An 8,020-nucleotide genomic window follows, 5' to 3' on the forward strand; every position below is an offset into this window, starting at 1 on the left:
GATACTGTAAGCAGTCTCCTAAAACAAGGAATAGTTTACCTATCAGACTTGTGGAGAGGGAAAGACTTTATGACTAAACAAGAATTAGAGAACATTATAAAATGTAAAATGGATAATTTTGACTACATGAAATTGTAAAGCTTCTGTACAAACAAAGCCAATGTAACCAAGATTAAGAGGGAGGTGGGAAATTGGGAAAGAATCTTTACAACCTATGTCTCTGACAAAGGACTCATTTCTAAAATATACAGAGAATTGAGTCAAATTTATAAGAATATAAGTCATTCCCCAATTGATAAATGGTCAAAGGATATGAACAGGCAGTTTTCAGAGAAAGAAATTAAAGCTATCTATAAGCACATGAAGAAATGCTCTAATTCACTATTGATTAGAGAAATGCAAATCAAAGCAACTCCGAGGTACCACATCTCACCTAAGATGTGGCTAAGATGACAAAACAGGAAAATGACAAATGCTGGAGAGGATGTGGGCAAATTGGAACACTAATGCATTGCTGGTGGAGTTGTGAACTGATCCAGCCTTTCTGGAGAGCAATATGGAATTATGCCCAAAGGGCTATAAATACTTTCATACCCTTTGATCCAGCAATACCACTCCTAGAGTTATATCCCAAAGAGATCATACAAATGAGAGAAAGACCCATATGTACAAAAATGTTTATAGCAGCTCTTTTTGTGGTAGCAAAGAATTGGAAATTAAGGGGGTGCCCATCAATGGGGGAATGGCTGAACAAATTGTGGTATATGCATGTTATGGAATACTATTGTGCTATAAGAAACGAGGAGCAGACGGTCTTCATATTTACCTGGAGAGGCTTAAAAGAACTGATGCTGAGTGAGAAGAGTAGAACCAGGAGACATTTGTACACAATTACAGACACAATGTATGTGTGATGACCAACTTTGATAGACTGGACTCTTCTCAGCAATGCAGTGATATAAGACAATCCCAAAAGACTCATGATGGAGAGAAATATGTGCATCCAGAGAAAGAACTAGAAAGAACTAAGTTTATATGCAGGTGGAAGCAAAATACCTGATCTTTTTCCTTCTCTTATTTGGTTTTATGTCCTCTTTACCATTTTTCATTCCAGCTGGTACAATCCGTCCTTATAACCTGACTAATGTATAATGTGAAAGTATTTACAGATCCTATACTTGACTATAAGCCACCATGGGGGTTCGGGGAGGGAGGGGTCAAAATGTGAAACTCAAGGAATTGTGGAATTGAATCCTGTAAACTAAAAGAAACAAACAAATTAATTTTTTAAAATGACTCTGAACAAATTCTAGAGAAGCAGAACTTACAAAATGACAGAGTGAAACACATTTTGAGCCCAAGACAACCTGGAAGGTCAACAGGAAAGGTCCATTGTACCAGGTTGGGAGAGGAGCCTGGTCCAGTGCAAAACATGCCAGCATAGATCAGGCCCCAGTAAACCCAGAGCAGACCTCAGAGGACTGAATCACTGGCGGCTTTGGCAGTTTCCATACTTCTCAACCCACAAATGCCAAAGACAACTTAGAAGGTCAATAGGAAAGATCTGTCGGACCTGAGTGAGAGAGGAGAGTGGTCCAGCCCCAGTCCCTAGGCAATGGCAGCAGTGGTAGAGGCTGCTTCTGGAGCTCTCAACCCACAGACAATGGGGGATTGAGCAGTTGATCGTAGAGGGGTTTCAGGGATCACTTTGCTGGTACTGAGGCAGGATTCTCTTGCTTTGTCCATGCATGGATCTTGTTTGTAGTCATGGGTAGTGGTACTGGGAGGAGGAGCTCTGGTGTGGCAGAGCTCATGATGGTGGTGGAGAAAGAATCCTTCTCACAGTTCCAAGGCAGAAAAGAGGGCTTGTGGTCACTCATAGACCAGAGCACAGATCAGAAGAGGAATAAATACCTCTCTTCTTTGATCAAACCACTTTGGAAGAACTGAAAATTTAAAGGTCCCTAGAAATATCTCAGAAAACAGCTGCACAAAATCCCTGAAGCTTGGGACAGTATGCCCTCCACATTGGAAGCAGAGCCCTACCTTAACAAAGCGTTAAAAAGCCAAATAATTGGCTGGGAAACTGAGGAAACAGTGGAAAAGCCCTCAGACTATAGAATCTTACTTTGGTAACAAAGAAGATCAAAACATAAAACCAGAAGACAACAAAGTCAAATCTCCAATATCCAAAACCTCCAAGAAAAACATGAATTGGTCTCAGACCATGGAAGAGCTCAAAAAGGATTTTGAAAATCAAGTAAGAGAAGTAGAGGAAAAATTGGAAAGAGAAATAAGAGTGATGCAAGAAAATCATGAAAAATGAGTCAACACCTTGCTAAAGGAGACCCAAAGAAATAGTGAAGAAAATAACACTTTAAAATAGACTAACTTGGGGTGGCTAGGTGGTACAGTGAATAGAGCACTAGCCCTGGAGTCAGGAGGACCTGAGTTCAAATACAACCTTGGACACTTGACACACTTACTAGCTGTGTGACTTTGGGCAAGTCACTTAACCCCAATTACCCTCCAAGAAGCAAAAAAAAAAAAATAGACTATCCCAAATGGCAAAAGAGGTCCAAAAAGCCTGATATGAGGAGAAGAATACCTTAAAAAGTAGAATTGGCCAAATGGAAAAGGAGGTCCAAAAGCTCAGTGAAGAAAATAATTCCTTCAAAATTAGAATGAAGCAAATGGAAGCTAATGACTCTATGAGAAATCAAGAGAAACGAATACAAGATATCCCTCTTATTATCATTTGTTGATTATAAAAAAAATCATTCTATTCAGTAAAGGAAAATACCATCTTAAATGCTTTCTTCCAATAAGGTATATCCTAAACATACAGCAAAATTATGCAAAATTCATTGAAAGGTAACAATAGAGGTAACTTTATTTTACTTACCTCTGATCATTTATATTAGATGAAGAATAAAACCAGGAGATAAATGCTTGCCCAAAATATTCATCACAGTCATAATCTAGTGGTAAGACTAACTCAAAAGGATTCCCTATATATGATGAGGTCCTCCAGGTGCTAAGGAAAAGGACTACCTTTCCTATGATGCTCTGGACCTCAAGGGCAGGCCTGATTGAAGTTTCCAGGACTTTAATTCTTAGGAGTCTGTATGTCTATAGTAACTCTATATCACTTCCTGGTTGAGAGCCATGGACAGATAAAAGAGGCTTTTTTCTTTTTAATTTAATTTTCTTTTTTCTTTCTTTTTTTTTTTTTTAAAGCAATCGAGGTTAAGTAACTTGCTCAAGGTTACACGGCCAGTTATTTCTGGGTATGGTGCTAAGTATCTGAGCCAGGATTTGATCCCCAGGTCATCCCAACACTGGAGCTGGTGCTCTTACTCACTGTGCTACCTGGCCGCCCCTTTTAATTTTCTTTATTTTCTTTTTTTGTTCATTTTAAGTTCCAAAATGACTCTCTCCATCACTCTCCTTCCCACATTAGAGAAGGCCACTATTTGATGTGTGTGTGTGTGTGTGTGTGTGTGTGTGTGTGTGTGTGTGTGTGTGTGTAAAATACTATGCATACTTTTATTTATCAGTTCTTCCTCTGGAGGTGGAGCATTTTTCTTCATAGGTCTTTTGTAGTTGATTTGAGTATTTAAAATACCCAGAATAATTTAGCCGTTCACAGTTATTCTTCAAACAATGTTGCTGTTGCTGTATACAACATTCTCTTGGTTCTGCTCATTGCACTTTGAATTATTTCATGCAAGTCTTTTCATGGTTTTTTTTTCTAAAATCAGCTTGCTTCTTTCTTACAGCACAGTAGTATTTTATCACAGTCATATACAACAACTTGTTTTGTCATTCCCCAATTGATGGGCATCCCTTCAATTTTCTAGTTCTTTGCTATCAAAAACAGAGCTGCTACAAATATTTTAGAACTTATAGGTTATTTTCCTTTATCCCTTGATCACCTTGGGAAACATACCTAATAGTGGTATTGCTGGGTCAAAGGATATACACAGTTTTAGAAATCTTAATTCCAGATTGCTTTCTGAAATGGTTAGATCAATTCACAGTTCCCCCAACAGTGTATTAGTGTCCCAATTTTTCCACATCTCCTCTAACATTTTCATTTTCCCCTTCTACCATTTTACTCTCTCTGATAGGTGTGAGATGTTATCTCAAAGTTATTTTAATTTGCATTTCTCTAATCATTAGTGATTCAGAGTATTTTTTCATTTGACTCTATATAGTTTTGATTTCTTCATCTAAAAAGTGCCTGCTCATTTACTTTAACCATTTATCAACTGGAGAATGACTTATATTCTTATAAATTTGACAAAGTTCTCTATATATTTGAGATATGAGACCTTTATCTGAGAAACTATCTATAAAAATTTTCTCCCAATATCCTGCTTTTCTTCTAATCTTAGATATATTGGTTTTATTTGTACAAAACCTTTTTAATCTAATGTAATCAAAATCATTTTATATCTTACAATGTTCTCTATCTCTTGTTTATTTATAAATTCTTTCCAATCCATAAGTCTCATATCAAGGTAACATGCTCCATGTTCTTCTACTTTACTTATGAGTATCTCCCTTTAGATCTAGGTCATGTACCCATTGTGACCTTATCTTGGTAGATAGTATCAGATATTGGTCTATGCCCAATTTCTACCAGACTGATTTCCAGTTTTCCCAACAGTTTTTACCAAATAGTGAATTCTTATTACAAAAGTTTAAATCTTTACATTTGTCATACACAAGGTTGCTATAATCATTTACCTGACAGTTTTGATAATTACTGCCTTATAATATAGTTTAAGGTCTGGTACTGCTAAACTTTCTTCCTTTATATTTTTTCATCACTTCCTTTGTTATTCTTGACCATTTGTTCTTCCAAATGAATTTTGTTACTATTTTTTTTCTAGCTCAATATTTTTGTAAAACTACCATGTATTTCTGAGAAAAGGTGTATTCCTTTCTATTCCCATTCCATTTTCTCCAGATAGCTATCAGATATCTATCCAGATATATAGCGTATCTAAGATTCTGTTCATTTCCTAGACTTCTTTATTATTTGGGGGTTTTTTTTGTTAGATTTATCTAGTTCTGAGAGGGAAAGTTTGAAGTCTACCACTATTATAATTTTGCTGTCTGTTTCTACCTGTGATTCTTTTATCTTTTCCTTTAAAAATTTGGATGCAATAGCATTTGCTTTACTATTAATATTAATTTTTTATCTATGGTACCTTTTGTTATAATGTAGTTTCCCTATTTACCCCTTTTTATTAAATGCATTTTAGCTTTAACTTTGAGATCATAATGCTTTTCCTGTCAGTTTAAGCATAAAAAATTTTAGTTATCCCTTTATTTTTACTCTATGTACATCTCTGATTTTAAAATGTGTTTTGTGTAAACAACATATTGTTGGTTTCTGTTTTAAAATCCATTCTGCTTTCTGTTTTACAGGTCAGTTTATCCCATTCACATTCAAAGTTATAATTTCTAGTATTTCCCTGCATCCTATTTTTCTCCACTACTTCTCTCTCTCTCTCTCTCTCTCTCTCTCTCCTCTGATGTCTATTTTTTTCTGACCACTGTCTCCCTAATCCACATCCCTTCTAAGAATCCTTTATTTATTCTCTTTTCTTGCCCTTCTATTCCTTAATGTACCCACCCTTGTAAGCATCCCTCCCTTTCCTCCCTTTCCTCCCAGCCCTTAACCCTTGATCTGCCCTTCTAAGAGTCTGTCCCTTATTCTATCCCCTTGCCCGTCTATTTCTCTGTAAGTTAAGAGTTTTATATCCTTACAGATGTATATGTAAGTGCCTCTTTATGAGATAATTGTTCCATTTTACCTCTCCCTACCCAATTTTATTTTTTTTAGGATCATCCCATCATGCTCAACTTAACCGAGGTCTTCTATGTATGCTCTTTCAAACTACTGTAGTAATGATAACATTAAACAATTGTTTAACAATTTAACAAATGAAACAATTTGGGTGGAGTCAAGAGGGCAGAGTAGAAGCAGGACCTCCCTGTTGCTCCAGCTGCCACCTTCCCCAATCCATGTAAAAGGGGGACTCTGAACAACCTTTGGAGCTGCAGAACCCACAAAATGACACAGAGACGCTAACCTTCCACTGAGGACAGCCTGACAGGCCAGCAGGAATTGGCCAGCACAGTGCTCTGGGAGCTGAGGGCCAAGGCTTTGACACCAGGGCGGGCCTGACCAGCCGCCGGCCAGAGGGACTCCAGATCAGCAGCAGCTATGGCCATTTCCAGGATTATCAACACATAGATGCAAAGGACAAAGTGAGAGGTCAGTGCAGTCTGGACTTTGGGACCCAGTAAGTGGGAGTGCATTGCTTTTGCCCCCAGCGCAAGAGGCCGCTGAGACACCAGCACAACCAGCCAGTGCCACATGGCAGCTTCATCTCCTGGCCTGCAGAGTGTAGGGGAACCAAGCACCAGTCGGAGCGGTAATTGCTCTTGCTTTAACCTTCTTGGATCTGGATTGCAGTCTAGGGTGGAGGTCCTGGGGTGTGTGTCCAGCTTGCCAGAGCGTATGGAGGCCTCAGAGAGGGCACCCATCTAATACGTCCGGCAGCTGAGAATACCCCAGCATTTGGGACAAAAGCTCCCCTATCTGGTGGCAGAGTCCTACTGTGGCAAAAAGCCCAGGGGTCAAGTGACTGAGGGGTGACATGACCCTGCAAAGGAAACAAAGCAGACAGAAGATTCCAACATTAGACTCCTATTTTGGGGACAAAAAGGAGCAAAGCATGGAACAGGAGGAAGACAGTGAAGTCAGAACTCCTGCACCAAAAGCTTCAAAGGAAAATACGAGCTGGTTACAGGCCATAGAGGACCTTAAGAAGCAGATAAGAGAAGTGGAGGAAAAATTGGGAGGAGAAATGAGAACAATGCAAGAAAATTACAAAATGAGAGTCAACAGCTTGACTGAGGAAAATCACACCTTAAAAAACAGCCTAACTCAAATGGCAAAAGAGGCTCAAAAAGTCAATGAGGAGAAGAATGCCTTAAAAAGTCAAATTTGCTAGATGGAAAAAGAATCTCAAAAGCTCACTGAGGAGAATCATTGCTTCAGAATTAGATTGGAGCATATGGAAGCTAATGACTTTATGAGAAATCAAGATGCTGTTAAACAGGTCCAAACAAATGAAAGAATAGAAGGCAATGTGAAATATCTCATGGGAAAACCCAGATTTGAACTCAGGTCCTCCTGACTCCAAGGCCAGTGCTCTATGCAAAACAGTAACATAGTAGATATATTGTAAAAGACTGACAGAGTTTCTATCTATGGTCAAGTTCTTTCTCTTACTCATTTTTTTTAGGTGGCTTATTTCTTGGCTATTAACTTGGGCTGTTAAAGTTGGGCTATAGTCCTAAGATGTTGGGGATAATGTCTCAAGGTTTTTTCATCCTGTTGTTTTCTGAGCTCTATTCAGGTACTCCTGGATAAGACCTCAGGTACTCCTCTCCAGCTATCAGGGCCCCCAGCAACACTATCAGGTCAAATGCTCTTACTTTCTGGGCTTCCTCCCATGGCTGCAAGCTTTAGCTCACCCCTTTGCTCTGGAACTAAAACCAGAGACTCAGCTCTCCTGTGAGTGACCACAGCCAGCAGGGTCCCCACCCTTCTTCTACCACACTCACTGGCTATGCTTACTCCTCTTAGTCCCCAGCCACAGCCTAGGATCAGCTCTGGTCGGCACACCTGGGCCTCAAGTCCAGGGCCAGTGGAGGGCCCTGAAGGCTTTTCCATGATCAGCCATCTGACCCGAATATTTTACCTGGAGTGAAAGTTCCTGAACCAAAGGCTGATGCCTACACAGTTGCCCTCAGGGATTGTTTGTTCCTTCAGAAGTATCTGCACTTCCATCAGGCCAGCATGGCCCCAGGAGGCCAGGTCTTTCCTAAGGTCCTCCCTAGTTGTCTTAGGCTGGAACATAAAAGAATTTTTCCTAACTACCCATTGTGATAGTAATGGCAATTAAAGATTCCCCTGTATTGGCTTGGTTTT

The sequence above is a fragment of the Petaurus breviceps genome, unplaced genomic scaffold (genome assembly GCF_028583685.1).
Source record: "Petaurus breviceps papuanus isolate PSGF00001 unplaced genomic scaffold, PetGlider_PUasm1.0 214, whole genome shotgun sequence".
Classification (NCBI taxonomy): Eukaryota; Metazoa; Chordata; class Mammalia; order Diprotodontia; family Petauridae; genus Petaurus; species Petaurus breviceps.